Genomic DNA, 15,545 nt, shown 5'->3' with positions numbered 1-15,545 from the left:
ATGCCACCTCCACATTAAAGAACTGATTGTAACTGTAAATCAATTTACTTTACAATTAGGGCTTTTTTTTCTTGAGGCTTTTTAAAAATGTAATAAAAAATTAACTTCCCAGAATTGTTTCACAAACAAGTGGATGAAATTCAATGTATTTGGCTCCATTGAAAATGTAATCTTTTGAACTTGGAGGTATTTTCTCTACATTTTCTTATCTGTCCCCCTCCTCCACCGTACCCACCTCTTTATTTTAAAGTTAATGAGTTTCATCAGAGACCTTTTAGAACATGAGAAAAATGAATCATTGGGCGTTAAAACCATAGTCCCGCAAGTTGGATTAAAACAACTCAGGCAATTTAGTTAATTTGTATTTCGAAATTTTTTTATCTGGGGAAACCCAATTTGAATATTTTGTTTGTTGAGGGGTGGTCCCTGGAAACAATGGCGTACTCCCGGAAATCATTTTCTCTAAGAAACCTCCCAAAGGATAACCACACAGTCCTTGCAGGAGATGTGTTTTATTCGCATACAGAAATAATGTGAACTAAGCCAGAAAAAAACAAATGGGAAAACTGGTTAGAGAGAGCTCCTTGAGTCTCCTGTGACATCCTTAGGCAGTCCAGGGACCCCACTTTGAACTTTGGTGTGTATTTATGAATTATAAGTTAACAATATGAACAGCATTAACAACTTGCGAGCTGCTGTATATAGTTTTAAGATATTCTTTGTGCAGTTTGCACAATGGATAGATTTAGTTTTTATTTGCCAATGTCAATGTATTTTTCCTCATGGATGTAACTGCAGAACCCTAAAGGAACTCCTGGATGAGCACTGGTTTTGGATGTGGCTTACAAATATTATCACAAATACTTGAGTGGATGCAAGCCATCAAACTGCCTCACTGTAGATCACAATGCTCTTCTTACAGTACAGTTGCAAATGTATTGCAATCAGCCAAAATTAGCTTGACATATTTCCCAACTAAATTTAAACCATAGCCGTTATATAGTTCATAGTCAGCACTTAGCTTTTGGTGGCATAACTGTCCTCCAGGGTTTGTTAAAACTGGTGGAATTCTTTTGTGGAGAAGCAATGAGGAATCTGCTCATCAGCTCCCTTCAGTATTTTATTATCTCATTTAGATTGCACTTTTCTTTGGTCAGTTTCTCCTGACAGATCTGATTCCTGCTGGGTTATGGTTTCACAAACACCTGGCACTCTGCAACCTTGGGTGCTGCACAAGCAGCCAATTTCCTTTTACAAACCAAGTTGATTGGTATTGCTGGGTTGTTCAACCCTGGAGACCATTATAGCGGAACCCAATCTTTTCCTCATGGAACTGTTTCCAGTTGGAATCACTTGGACGCCAGTTGGTACTTCGAACCGAGATGGAATTATTCCTCTCCTTCCCTAGCTCAGGGATGTTTCAGGCCAATTATCATATCTGATATTACTTGAGACCAACTAATTTAGCACAGACTGGGAATCTAAACTGAGAATGCCTGGTCCTAAATGGCTTAGTGCTACACCTGGTAATGCCTTTCCTTGCTACTTGATTCCTTATGTGACTTTATCTTTTTTTACCTTGTTTTGTATTTTCTCTGTTTCTTTACATTTTCCCCCGCATACCCCAGCCCCCCCAACCCCCCACGTAAAAATCATTATTTTATGGTATAAAAACCAGAAAATGCTGGTAATGTTTTTACCCCTATTTGTTAGTCTGTTTGCCTGTAAACAATATATCTCAAAAACTAATGGACAGATTTAAAAAAAAAACTTGGTACACAGTATGTATGTGGGCCACTTGGTATGGCCCATGGACAAACAGATATTAGTTTGTTGGCGAAGATACGGGTTGGGGTTTGGACCAGATTCTGAAGGGTTCCGCTAATGTTATGAGATAGGGCGAATTTACTTTTTTTTAAAGAATGTTGCTGGTTGTTTTATGTAGGATGTTGTGGATTGTCTCAGCTGCTTTGGTGGAATTTGCCACAGCTGAAAAAATGTGAACAGAGTGGATTGGCCTGAAGCCTCCTCAGTGAGATGGATACAAAGATTCGTTTTTTCAGCTTTATAGTTAAAGGGCATCAACAGGGAAAAGCCTCAAAAATGAACTGTGCAATTGTAATAATGTGTTAACACAGCATGGCAGAGGTATGCGCTATACCCCTTCACATGTTATTTATGTTCTTGTTTCGGATTTCAAGCATCTGCATTATTTTGCTTTTGTATTATTGTTTTATGGTGTTGCGGATGGACGAAAATCAAAGGGGATGAGGATAAAGAAGTGTATGGAATTGATATTGTAAGGTGTAGAATACAATGGAATCGAGCAGAGAAGTTAAATGTATGAAAAATGGCAAGTGGCAAAAGACCAACAGGTCCAATAAGCCTACCCACACTTATAGCTAGAGTATCATGGTTTTATTTTTCCTCTGTGAACCCACCACCCCCCACCCCCTTCAGGACCACCTTCAAATATAGTCTACTGGGTGACCCAAGTAACCAGAAGAAACTCAGGGCCAGCAACAGTAAGAGGAGAAACAAAAATTGGAAAATCCTGTGGCAGGGAAAATTTTTAAACGTGTCTAATAAAAGTTTTGAATCAGAGCTGATCTCCCTGAGACAGCATTTAGCCTCGGGAGATCTGTGCATATGCGCGAAAGAGCGCACTCCTGACCGAGGGAATCCACACACACACACACACACACACACCCCCCCCACCACCACCTCAAACCTGCACAGGGAGCGCATTGCACTTCCTGGCAGATGTCAAACTGGACAGGCCTTAATTGGCCCGCCCACGTAAAATGGCAGTGCATTCCCGATTAGGGGCACTGATTGGAAGCGCAGCTGCTTTCACACTTCCCCCCACTGATGGGAGAATTTTCCCTATAACCTTATATCCTGTATACATGTTTCACCCTTTTTAATGTAAATTCCATTGTTCCGATATGCCTTTGCAACTTCACTTTTTCCATAATACAAATCTATCATAGTATTCATATTATCAATAATCTTTGGAAAAATAAACACACTGTTTGATTTAGCTTCATATGGCTAGGTGTAACATCTCATCACATCTTTGAAATTCAATCCACTCTGGTTTATCTAAAAATGCAAATGTTCCTCATGCCTCTCTTCCTAAAACTTCAGCCATGTTTATGTTTTTAGCACTTTGAACCTAGCTTCCCTCTTGGTAACTCAAAAGCTCCAGACTAGCTATCGTCAATTCAATTGAATTCCCCACACACATCCACACAGGGAAACTAATCCAGACCGCACTATTAACCTGCCTTTACAATAAATCACAATAATATTATGAAAAAAATTACATTTTCGTAACACGTGATTTGCACAATTGTGAAGTGAGCACTCAATTCATGATCAAATATTGTGGGAACACTGTTGATGTTTTTTATAAATATGTAATCTTTTTGTAACCTTACAAGATGTAACCTTCTGCCCCATTGTGACCCATGATTTGATGAAAAAGCTCATGTTTGGAAATGGTCTCTCTGCAACCATAGTTCATGAAAGGAATCAGTCCACTTGTACACTCCCTAACAGGGAAAAGCCACCTATTTTACACTGCAAGAGTTGTGTGGGGTTAATTCACATTTGTTTGGCACATTGTAGCTTGGGGCATAACTAGAAATGACCTGAAGCTTTTGATGAGCTTCAAGTATTTTAAGTTATCTTTGTAATGACAGAAAAATGGTGCTGGGGCACTTTTTTTTTAAAAGAGGGGGAAATATAACAGGACTTCCATTTTTTAAGAATAAAGGAATTGGTACAAAGCAACTCTGGCTTGCTCCCACCTCCTCCGAGTTAAGGAATAGTGAGACTATCTTATGTGTCACTGTCTGAGTGGCTTTGAAACAGGATTGCACCAAAAATGGGCAGGAATGTGCAGCTGCAGTCTGATCAGCCTGCCTATATTTAAAATGGTGGCCCTGTGTGTAGCATAATCCTGCTTGTGAAACGTCAACATTTTGTGTAGTTTTTCCTTTTATTTTTATTTCTTAGTAATTAGCTCTTAATATTTCCAGTTGATGAATGTCATTCATAATCCCTCACTATCAGTGTTATTCCACTGTCAGCTTCATGGATTGCACAGGCTATTTGTTGCCAGCCAGGACAGCCATTCTGCAGAAGAGTACTCTTAGCAATGAAGCTTGGAGGTAATCAACAGCCTCATTTGAGAAGTTCAGATGACTTTTGCTCTGAGCATTTTACTGCTCATTTAAAGTTAGTTTTATCTGTGTTGGGGAACTAAACATTTTTAAATCTCCTTGTTATCTTTTCTAAGAACTGAGCATTCCTGATTCAGTGCAACATAACAGAATTAAAATGCCCACTACTTTCCTCCCACTGAAATGTTTCCATTTGCCAATACAGGCGTATTGATGGCATTTCAGAATTACTTTGCGTCCAGTTTTACATGAATCAGGCAGTTTTGCATTGCGGTCTAGAGAATCTGTTCCAATTAGGTCAAACTTGTCTCTTTTCAGCTCCTTATGCTGCTCGTGCCATCAGTTTGGATTGAATTAAGCCAAATTTCCAGAGGCAGGAGTGTTTTCATCCACCCGTCACCATGCTTGTATATTGCTGCTATGTTTTTGTGAAGGGTTTTGTTTTGTTGTCCATTTGCTCATCTGACAGAATGTTGGGGACCTATGTCAAGACCTTGGTGTCTTATTATCATTGGTCAGAATTTTTCCTTTGGCGAGCTGGGGGTGGGGCTTGCTCGCCAACGAAAAAATGACACGGGATGATGTCAGGAGGAATCCCCGACGTCATCCCGCCCTATTTAAATATTCAGGAAAGCGGGAGGACAGCGTAATCAGCTGTCTGCCTGCCAATCTGTCACTGGCCAATTGAGGCCATTGACAGGATAATTAAGGCAATTAAAAGCCCTGCCCGTCCAAACTTAAGGCTGGCGGGCAGGCCAGGAGCCCCAGGGGGCTTCTGAAAAAACATGAAACCTCATCCACTGGCGGGATGAGGTTTCATGTCTGTTTTAAAAAAGTTTAATAAACTTTGTGCTATTTATCAACATGTCCCATCTCATGTGACATTGTCACATGAGGGGGAATAATTTTTTTATTTTTCTATTTTTTAAGTTTATAAAACTTTCAGCGCTCTCCCTGAGACAGCACTTAGTCTCAGGGAGCTGTGCACTCTTTTGCACGCATGCACAAAAGAGCACACTTTGACAGTTGGGGAATCTCCCCAGCACAGGAAGTGCATAGCGCTTCCCTTTGGTCAGCCACTCAAGATGGCAGCAGGGCCCGTCTCAGCGGCAATGATTAGCTGCCCGCTACCGCTGTGCCGGTGGGGCCCGCCCCCACCCATCAAGGGCAAAATTCTGCCCATTGTCTGAAGGAAAATGAGAGGAACTTAGTGTCTCCTCAGCTCTCCGAATTTGCATGAATGCTTCTCCTGGATTGGAATTAAAATGAGGATCTTTGCGTTTGGTGAGATCCAGGTCCAGTCACACTCTGCTATAGTGCATTGCTAAACCAGTATACCAGTGTTGTCACATAGCCCAATCACTCACATTTTCACAGTGCAGTATTATTAAACATTATTTGTTTCAATGTACTATATGATTATATTACAACAAGGATGATGTAAAGAGCTTTGAAGACTGAATGTTAGGCAAGCTTCCTTACCGAGGGGCAAAGAGACATTTCTTCCTATCTCTTGTTAAGAAGTTTGCATTGCTCATATATTTATTGTCAGAACAGTGTTTTTCATCCGTTGCTTGTTTCCCAGCACTACTAAGTTCATGTATGATGCAAGAAAGAGAGAAGAATCTGCAGTCTACATCATAACATTGAATCAAAATGTGTAAGACAAAGTGAGATCATTGCTGAGGTGTGAGCATGTGTAGCAGCAAACACTACAGTGTCTTCTGCTGCTGTTCTTAACTAGAGTCTTTGACTTGCAATTGCAACTTGAAAACTCGTATTTGTATTTGTGCTTGTGGAACTAACTGATAACGTGGAAACTTCAATTTTGATGAGTGAAATGTAACTGATTTATTTAGACATCAGTTTTACCTCTATCATATTGCATTTACACAGGAAATAATTATGGTAATTTGGGAATGGTTTGGCACAACATGAAAGGCCCTCATTTAAAATTACCTGGTTGAGTATATAGCACAGCTGAAAGTTTATTCATTTAGTAACTGTTATGGAGCGGGTCAAAGACTGGGAATTCTGCAACGAGTAACTGACCTCCTGACTTCCCAAGGCCTGTCCACCATCTAAAAGGAATACTATCCACTTGCCTGGATCGGTCCGGTTCCAACAACACTCAAGAACCTTGACACCATCAAAGACAAAGCAGCCCCCTTGATCGGCACTCACTCTGCCATATTTAAAAAACATTCATTCCCTCCACCACCAATGCATGGTGGCAGCAGTGTGTGCACGATGCACAGCAGCAGCTCACCAAGGTTCCTTCAGCAGTACCTTTCAAATACGTGACCTTGACCACCTAGAAGTACAAGGGCAGCAGACAGATGGGAATACCACCACTTGCAAGTTCCCCTCCAAGCCACACTTAGAACTATATTGCTGTTCATTCACTTTTGCTGGATCAAATTCCTTGAACTCCTTCCTTACAGCATTGTAGATGGAACCTGCACCAGATGGACTGCCGTGGTTCAAGAAGGCATCTCACCACCACTTCCTCAAGGGCAATTAAGGATGGACAACAAGCGCTGATCTTGCCAGCAATGTCCACGTCGCATGAAAAAATACCGGATAACAGGATTATTCAAATGTGGTTTAGTTTCATTAATATACTAATCTGCAGGTATTTACCAACTAGTTCAGAATCTCAGCTTTCTCATCAAGTCTTACAACTCCATTAATATAATCTGGGGAAGGATTAAATAGTGGATGGATATGAATTTCTTATTTAATTACAGGAATGAGGTCACCATTTTCTCATACATAAAATATACAAATATCATATCCGAGCATATGTAAACTCTGCTTGTGGCAGGACAGTGTGGTTTATCAGATTATTATGGCATTCTAGGAACAGAAAGGGAAGGGGAGAGAAGTGGTAATTACTGAGGTCATTTTTATATCCCGTATTTCAGCTCTGCCCTTCTGTGTAATCCAAACATAATAGTTGTTTTTCTTCATTAATAAATGCACTCAACACCCATTGGTAAAGAGCATTGATTTTGCCCCTTCGCAACCACCACCACAAATGAAAGGGAACATCTGAATATTTGTGAAACAATTGATATGAGAATGGGAGTGTAACCAGTTTATGTCATGTGCCATCCATGCCACCATTTGTCTTGTGTGGTGCAAACTCAAAGAGCACTTTTTGAAATTGGCTGTTGTCAAGAAATACATAATGCACAGTATTGTATATGGAGGTTGTAAGAAAAATTGCTGAATTTGGACAGTGGTTTGGTGAAATAGAGATTTACCTGTACTTTCAATTTGAGATACTATATTTGCTGCTCACAATGTGGTCTGCTCTATGTTGGGGAGATTGAATGCAAATTAGGTGACTGCTTTGGAGAACGCCTCTGTTCAGTCTGCATATGGGACCCTGAGCTTCCAGTGGCCTGTCATTTTAATTCTCCACCTTGCTGTCATGCTGACATCTCTGTCCTCGGCCTCCTGCAGTGTTCCAGTGAAGCTCAAAGCAAGCTCGAGGAACAGCACTTCATCTTTCCATTAGGCACTTTACAGATTTGGAATTCAACACTGAGTTCAACAATTTCAGATTGTAATCTCTGCCTCCCATTTTGTTTCCTATTCTTTGCGTGTGTCAGTCTTAATCTTGTTTTTCCCATTTTTGCTTTCGGACGGCAGCTTTAGTCATTCTGCCATTCACACTTCCTCTGGACAGATACTTGTTTCTTTACTTGTCCCATTACCCCACACCCTTTGGCCCAACACAACCAACTCTTTCGTCATTAATGTTTCCGATCTTCTACTCCATCACAGACTTTCATTTTGCTCTTTGTCCATCTTTCCCATTTCGCCTGCTTAAAATCTATTACATTTCTAACTTTTCTCAGTTCTGACGAAATGTCATTGACCTGAAATGTGTTAACTCTCTTTCTCTCTCCATAGGTGCTACCAGATCTGCTGAGTATTTCTGACATTTCCTGCATTTATTTCAAATTTCCAATATCTGCAGTATTTTGCTTTTGTAAAGAGTAGATATTAATAATGATGATTATCATAATTCGTATTCTGCTTTCAATTGGGAATGAGACATAGCTAATGTTTTTAGACATTTTATATAAGTGGACTGGTTCTGAAGTCATAGAGGGCACTTGAGAGGTATTAGCTCAATGATATTTTAATGGGCAATCCATTTTCATTGAATAAAAGGGACAATAGCAACATGGATATAAAATTGGCTGAGTAACAGGAAAACAGAGCAGTGATTAATGGTTGTTTTTTGGGCTGGAGGAAGGTTTGTAGTGAAGTTCCCCAGGGGTCAGTGTTGGGACCCTTGCTTTTCCTGATATATATTAATGCAGATGTTACAAAACTTGAAGGCATTTTAAACTGTGAGGAGGACAGTGTAGAACTTCAAAGGAACATAGACAAATTGATAAAATGGACAGACACGTGGCAGATGAACTTCAATGCGGAGAAATGTGAAGTCATTCATTTTGGTAGGAAGAACAGATAATATAAAACAGGGTACTATTCTAAAGAGGGTAGGAGCAGAGTGATCTGTATATGTATATGTGCATAACTCATTAAAAGTGGCAGGAAATGTTGAGAGAGTGGTTAATAAAGCATGCAGGATCTTAGGCTTTATTAATAGCGGCATTGAGTATAAGAGCAAGGAGTTTATGTTGAACATGTATAAGGCCCTAGTTTGGTCTCAGTTGGAGTATTGCATCCAGTTCTGGGCCCAACACCTTAAGAAGGATGTGAAGGCATTGAAGAGCATGCAGAAAAGGCTCTCGCGAATGGTTCCCGGGATGAGGAACTTCAGTTATGAAGATGGACTGGAGAAGTTAGGACTATTTGCTTTGGAAAAGAGAAGGTTGAGAGGAGATTTGATAGAGTTATTCAAAAAAAATGAGAGGTCTGGACAGAGTAGATGGGGAGAGACTATTCCCACTCATGAAAGGATTGAGAACGAGGACACAGATTTAAAGTAATTGGCAAAAGAAGCAAAAACGATATGTGAAAGAACTTTTTCATGGGGCACATGGATAGGGTCTGGAGCGCACTTCCTGAGATGGAGGCAGGTTCAATCGAGGCATTCAAAAGGGAATAACACTGTTATTTGAAAAGGAACAATGTACAGGGTTATAGGGAGAAGGTAGGAGAATGGCACTAGGTGAATTGCTCATTTGGGGAGCTGGAGCACACACAATGGGCCAAATGGCCTCCTTCTGTGCTGTAATGAACCTGTGAAGTCAAACCAAATAGCGTACGGGCAAAGCAGCATGTATGTCTGTGATGCCAGATCTGCTGCTTAAATAAATACCATATCCAGTAGCTTTTAGTTAGGCTGGAAGTATAAAGTATATGCAGTTTTTAAATATGAAGAGTACTTTCCGAACCACAGAAAGCAAAATCATTGTTTTCAGATTCTTTGGTGACTGGATATCACAGCAACAGCTAAACTTCAGGTCATTCCCACAGTCACTTAGGAAGTAAAATAATTCCCTATCTTGCGAGCTGAACAGTACCACTCATGGTATAAATGTCAGTTCTTTAGATTCACATTGCAGTATCTAATATGTAATTGAGTTGATTCATTTAGAAATCAAAAGACTGGAAATCTGAAGTCTTGCTGCAGTTGTATAGAGCATTGGTGAGACCGCACCTGGAGCATTGTGTGCAGTTTTGGCCTTACCTAAGGGAAGGTATAATTGCCATAAAGGGAGTGCACAGAAGGTTCACCAGCTAACCCCTGGGATGGCGGGATTGTCCTATGAGGAGAGGTTGAGGAGATTGGGCTTCTATCCTCAAGAGTTTAGAAGAATGAGAGGTGATCCCATTGAAGCATACAGCATTCTTACAGAGCTCAACATGGTAGATTTGGGAAGGATGTTTCCCCTGGCTGGGATGTCTAGGACCAGGGGACACATTCATATAAAAAGAAGTCGGCCAGTTAGGACTGAGATGAGGAGCAATTTCTTCACTGAGGGTGGTGATTCTTTGGAATTCTCAACGCAAGAGGGCTGTGAAGCCTCAGTCATTGAGTATTCAAGACACAGATGGGTAGATTTCTGGACGTTAATGATATCAAGGGATATGGAGCAGATGATGGCATTGTGGTCATGTCACTGAAATAGTAATCCAGAGGCCCAGACTAATGCTCTGGGGAAATGGGTTCAAATTCCACCACTGCAGCTGGTGGAATTTGAATTCAATTAAAAAACCTGGAATATAAATCTAGTCTCGCTAAGTCATTGTAAAAAACAAAACCCAACTGGAAAGAAATCTGCTGTCCTTACCTGGTATGGATGTGACTCCAGGCCCACAGCAATATGGTTGACATTGAAATGTTCAGTTCAGGACAATTAGCATGGACAACAATTGCTGGCCTTGTCAGGGACACTCACACCCCATGAAAAAATAAAGAAACAAAACTATGGGAATAGTGCGGGAAAATGGCCTTGAGGTGGAAGATCAGCAGTGGCCTAATTGAATGGCAGAGCAGGCTTGAGGGCTGAATGGCCTACTGCTCCTATGTTCCGAAATTTTTAAAAATGCTGAAAAAAATAGGTCAGTCAGCACCTGAAGATAGAAAAGCATGTACAGGTGGATGTCCTGTGTCTGAACCCATTCATAAATTACTAAGTGTAAAGAATATTTTATATAAATTAATCATAGTACTTTTGCAAATTTAATTTATTCCTATATCATATCACAGTTCCTTTCTGGTGCTTTTATACCCCTATGTGCCTATCTGATATTATCTTTTGCATGTAGTTTTATTTCTTTCTATTTCTCTCTATCTCCTTTTTTTTCATGTTTTCTCACTCTTTTTCTCCCTTTCCTGTCTTTGTTCCCTCCCACACTAAAAGTGCTGACTGCTGCTTGAGTGTGTTTCCATGAGCATCAGTTGCACTCCATTAGCTCACTGAGGAATGATGCTTCCTTGTAAGAGTGAGTTTTAGCCAGTTATTTAACTATGATATTGCAACCAATCCCAATCCTGACCTTACTGGGAATCCACCTGCTTGCTTTCCAGTAGCTGTTGCCTGATAGCAATCCTTGTTATATGTTTTTAAAGCAATTCTCCCTCCTCTGGCATTGAGGTCAAATTTATTGTCCTTATCACTGACTTTACCACTGCAAGCGATTTTCCCTATCAACATTTCCAGGGTTTGTTTTTCAGACAACGAAAGATGGAAATGTTGAACTGCATTTCCTATGCTTTGCAGAACTGTATTACTGCTTGTTGGCAGCTAAATTTCAGCTCTTCCCGCAGTGCTGTGCTATGAATGTGGTACATTGACTTTTGTTCCCCTAAAGTTAGTTCCTAGCAGATGACCATTTCTTTACATTGTCCATACACTTAAAAATTAATGAGCTCTGCTTGGTTATCATGTATATTACTTACTACATTCATATTACATTGTCATTACAATTGAAAATACATAATACAACCTGACTTTGTTAAAAATAGCTTTTTTTTGTCTTCACCTTTGACTGCCCAGATGCTACTGTTTGCAAAGGAACACTAAAATTAAACTCCCAAAAATGAATTAAACATATGAAGGAAATGCAGCAGTTCAGTTTTCAGCCATGCATTGCAATTCATTGCAAACTTTTGAAAGCAAATATGTTTAAGTGTTGATTATAGATGAGACATGCAATGTTTTTGGTTGTGTCTTTTTCCTAATGCTTTCAGTAATACAGAAAACATAGGAACGATATTTTCACATCAGCTTTACCAATGTTTAGGCTTTCTTTTTAACAAGTTAATTTTAATAAGTTAACACCATTTGTTTAAAGGCACCACAGTTCATGAATTGAGGCTTCATTGAGTAATTAAAGGTTTATTAACAAACATGATTGGCTTTTTAAAATTCTTGTAACCCTGAACCCAGGATCTCATGACAAAGCGATGATTCATCCAATTATCTGAACCTGAAATGATTCCAGACCGGCTCTTTATATTTCATTTTTGCATGACAGATCAGTTTTATAAATGGTAATTTGATGCATTGCTGTTATATTCTGTATATTTAAACCACTGGCACACATATTTGATTCAGAAACTGTGTTAACCTTCCGCTGCAAAGAATCACCAGCATGAACAAACAAGCAGTGTGCTATTTAACTTCAATCACTTATATTTTTAATTTTATTCAAAAACACTTTTTGTTTAAAGAAAGCTGTTTTCAACTATTTCCTCTAGCAATAGAGACACTGATTTATAGACAGGAAATATATACAATCGTAGTCACATCCGACTATTGGTCTTCTAAATCAGCACCATTTGTGAACTTGATCAATGGTCAATTCTAGATTGGTGAAACTGGTTCACAGTTGATCCTTGTGAGGCATTGGAAGTTTTTCAGCTTTTGCTGAACTTTTTGTGGAAATCAGGTGTTTTTCAGAAAGCATAATTGTGTTTGTGCCACTGACCTCTAGCACAACCACACTTAGATTGTTTGACATGGCCCAGAACAATGATTTGAACCTGGCAGCTTCAAAGTCAGTAAGTTTTTATCGTTGAGTGGTTTATTGGCTCATTAGGTTTCTTTTCAAATTGTATGACATAAATTGAACTGCCTATTACTTTGTTCAAGGAGCACTTCAGAATTATTTTTTTCTCCAGAAAAAGTATAGATTTAGACAGAGACAGCAATCAGTCTTTGAGTTAATATATTTTCTTGCAGGTAGTCAGAATATTGAAGATTCCTGGTATATCAACAAGGGCGATAACTTGTAGGAGCTTCTGATTATGCATTTTCTTGCAGAATTACTTTGTTGAAGTCTAGGTCACTAATTGTGGAATTGATTTTGCTGCAAAGAATAACAGCTCAATATGTAAAAATCTGTGCACTGCAGGCTGCAGTTCGCAGCTTCAGTCCAATGGCTGGCGAGAATGCTGAGAAGTCAGCATTGTGAATACCCTGACAACTACCTATATAGACAAGCTGAGTGCAAAATTAGCTCTTGAGCAGAAAAATGACAGCTAGAGCCACCAGAAGCAAAAATTATGTCCTTGGGTTACAGCATTGGGAGGCACTAGTAAAAACTGCCTTTTCAGCTGTGTCTTTGTACATTCCTGCAGTGCTGTAAAGTTATTGTTAACATGTTAAAACCAACACTGAAGTGGCTAGGCTAACAGCAGCAAAGACATAATCATTAATGTTTCATAAATGGCCTTTCCCTTCATTATTTTTCCCATAACCTCCCTACAGCTGAAACTATGTCTCATTCTGGTTGCTAGTCCAAGTGGTCACACTTGAACAATGGATATAGTCATGGAGTATGAAATAGTACCAAATCCAATTTTATTGTTACTTGGATTCTGCCGACACCTTTTCTGGCAGGAAGAGAGAAGCCAAGAATGGGAATCCTAGTTTCTAACAGGTTTAGCACCTCTTTGTTGAATGAACCAATTGCTTGTGGTTGTGTGGGCTCAGGGCTCAGTGATATACCACATGATTAATTTACCCTTGTCCATCACAAGCAGCAGCGGAGATCTTCATTTTTTTTAATACTGTAATTTTTTTGGAAAATACTAATATTTTTGGGATGTGGCTGATGTTGATGAGGCCATACTTATTGTCCATCCCTAAAGCAGGAGTTCACTCCAGCTATTTCCTCGAATGATAGTGCTGCTTTTAGAAAAAAATTGTAATGAATATCAACCAAAATCAGAGTAAAATTGAAAGACTGGTGAAACAGTTACAAAGAACTGGGGTTGAATTTACTTTTAATGGAAATACTGATGCTGAAACTCCATTCTTAATATTTCTGACACATGGTGATTAATAGTGGCATGGCTGTGTTTCCACCAGATATTCCATATTTACTTCAATTATAGTTTTAAATGTAACTGAATTTAAACTTAAAATGATCCTTTTGTTGCTGCCCATTTCAGGAATTTGTTTCAACTTGATGATGCCAGATTTCACTTGGCATTAGTCCAGGAATTGTAGCTGAAGTAACATTTTCAATGTACTTTTCTCCTTAGATAACTTAGTAAAGTTTATGAGAAGTGACTGGTGGAAGAAGCAGAAATGCATGATGCATCTTACACAGAGGGAAATTTATTTTAGAACATGTTTTGGTGAATGATTTTTCTCCAACTTTTCTAAGTTTTTCATTGGCACTGCTTTATTTCCACTTAAAAAAGATACGTGCTGTGATTGTTAATAGGGGCCCTGCCAGACAATGTACTCCGTCTCAGTGGAGAAGGAGGTCATTTGGAAAATATAACCACTCGGATGATAAATGTCAACTTGTATTTTGTAAAATCAAGTTAGCCAGCAGTGGAAATGAGAGCAGCAGAGTAGTAATTAGATGTTTATGCTGTATCTTGAAATAAAACAGTGACTGATTTGAGGGTAATGTGATGGATTTGGAGTGGAGTGGGGTGTGGGGGAGAAAAGAGAACAGAGAGCCATGCAACTTTGTTGCTGGCATGATTGCCATGACAATGCCGGAATGCAAGTTCCTGAAGTGGGTTCACTAAGACAGGCTATCTTTTAAAATACTAAGTGTATCCTTATGTGCGGGTGATTTTACAGTTGGTTACTGCTAACATAATTTTAACTTTGCTGCCTTCTTAATGTCATTAATTACTCCGAGTGGAGATTTGCTATGGAGGACACATGAAGCTATATATGTATGTGTTAATGCAGGTAATCATTATTAAACCACTCTCTCCGCCCCCCCACCCCGCCCGATCCCTTAAAATGAAGAGCGGCTTACTGTGGCTTCATCTTTTGCAGGAGCTTTCCATTTTTTTAGAAAGTAAAAAATTGCAAAACATTTCTGTTGAGTTCACATTTTAAAATGTTCTCATCATTAGGACAACCCCCTCATCCCATGGACCAATCTGGTGAACCTTCGCTGTATTGCCTCCAATGCAAGTATGTCCTTCCTTAAATATGGAGATCAGAACTGTGCACAGTATTCCAGATGTGGTCTCACCAATTGCTGTTGATGTGAAATGAGTGATTTGAAGGGATATTGAATTCAGTAGCGTGAACTGAATTAACACGGATACATTAATTTGTACCCAGTTACTCTTACTGTTGCACTTTTTGGGGCTACATTCCTTTCATCCTGCAATTGATGAGTCAGAAATCAAAATGAGGGCTGGCTAGTATAGCACTGCTACTCTTGTCTTTCTATTTTGCTGTTATCTGTCCCACTCTACCCTGAAGGTACTGGTTCTTGTTTGGATGCAATTGTGTAGGTGGTAATGCTTTGCTAGCTCACTGTAGTGGCAGTTTTCATGTTGGAGCCCAGATGCAAAATGTTAGTGGTCTTTCCAATCATGAATGTGTTCCAGGTTGATCACATTCCTTTTCAAAACTCGTACATGTGCATTTT

General features: G+C 39.5%; 1 protein-coding gene across 3 annotated transcripts in view; it reads left to right on the top strand.

The window, feature by feature from the left end:
* Window positions 1-15,545, top strand: part of kif13a (kinesin family member 13A) — a 363,930-nt gene that overhangs the window by 151,693 nt on the left and 196,692 nt on the right. The gene's annotated exons all lie outside the window — the stretch shown is intronic.

Source organism: Carcharodon carcharias, chromosome 3 (genome assembly GCF_017639515.1).
Source record: "Carcharodon carcharias isolate sCarCar2 chromosome 3, sCarCar2.pri, whole genome shotgun sequence".
Classification (NCBI taxonomy): Eukaryota; Metazoa; Chordata; class Chondrichthyes; order Lamniformes; family Lamnidae; genus Carcharodon; species Carcharodon carcharias.
This window is presented reverse-complemented; position numbering and strand designations above follow the sequence as displayed.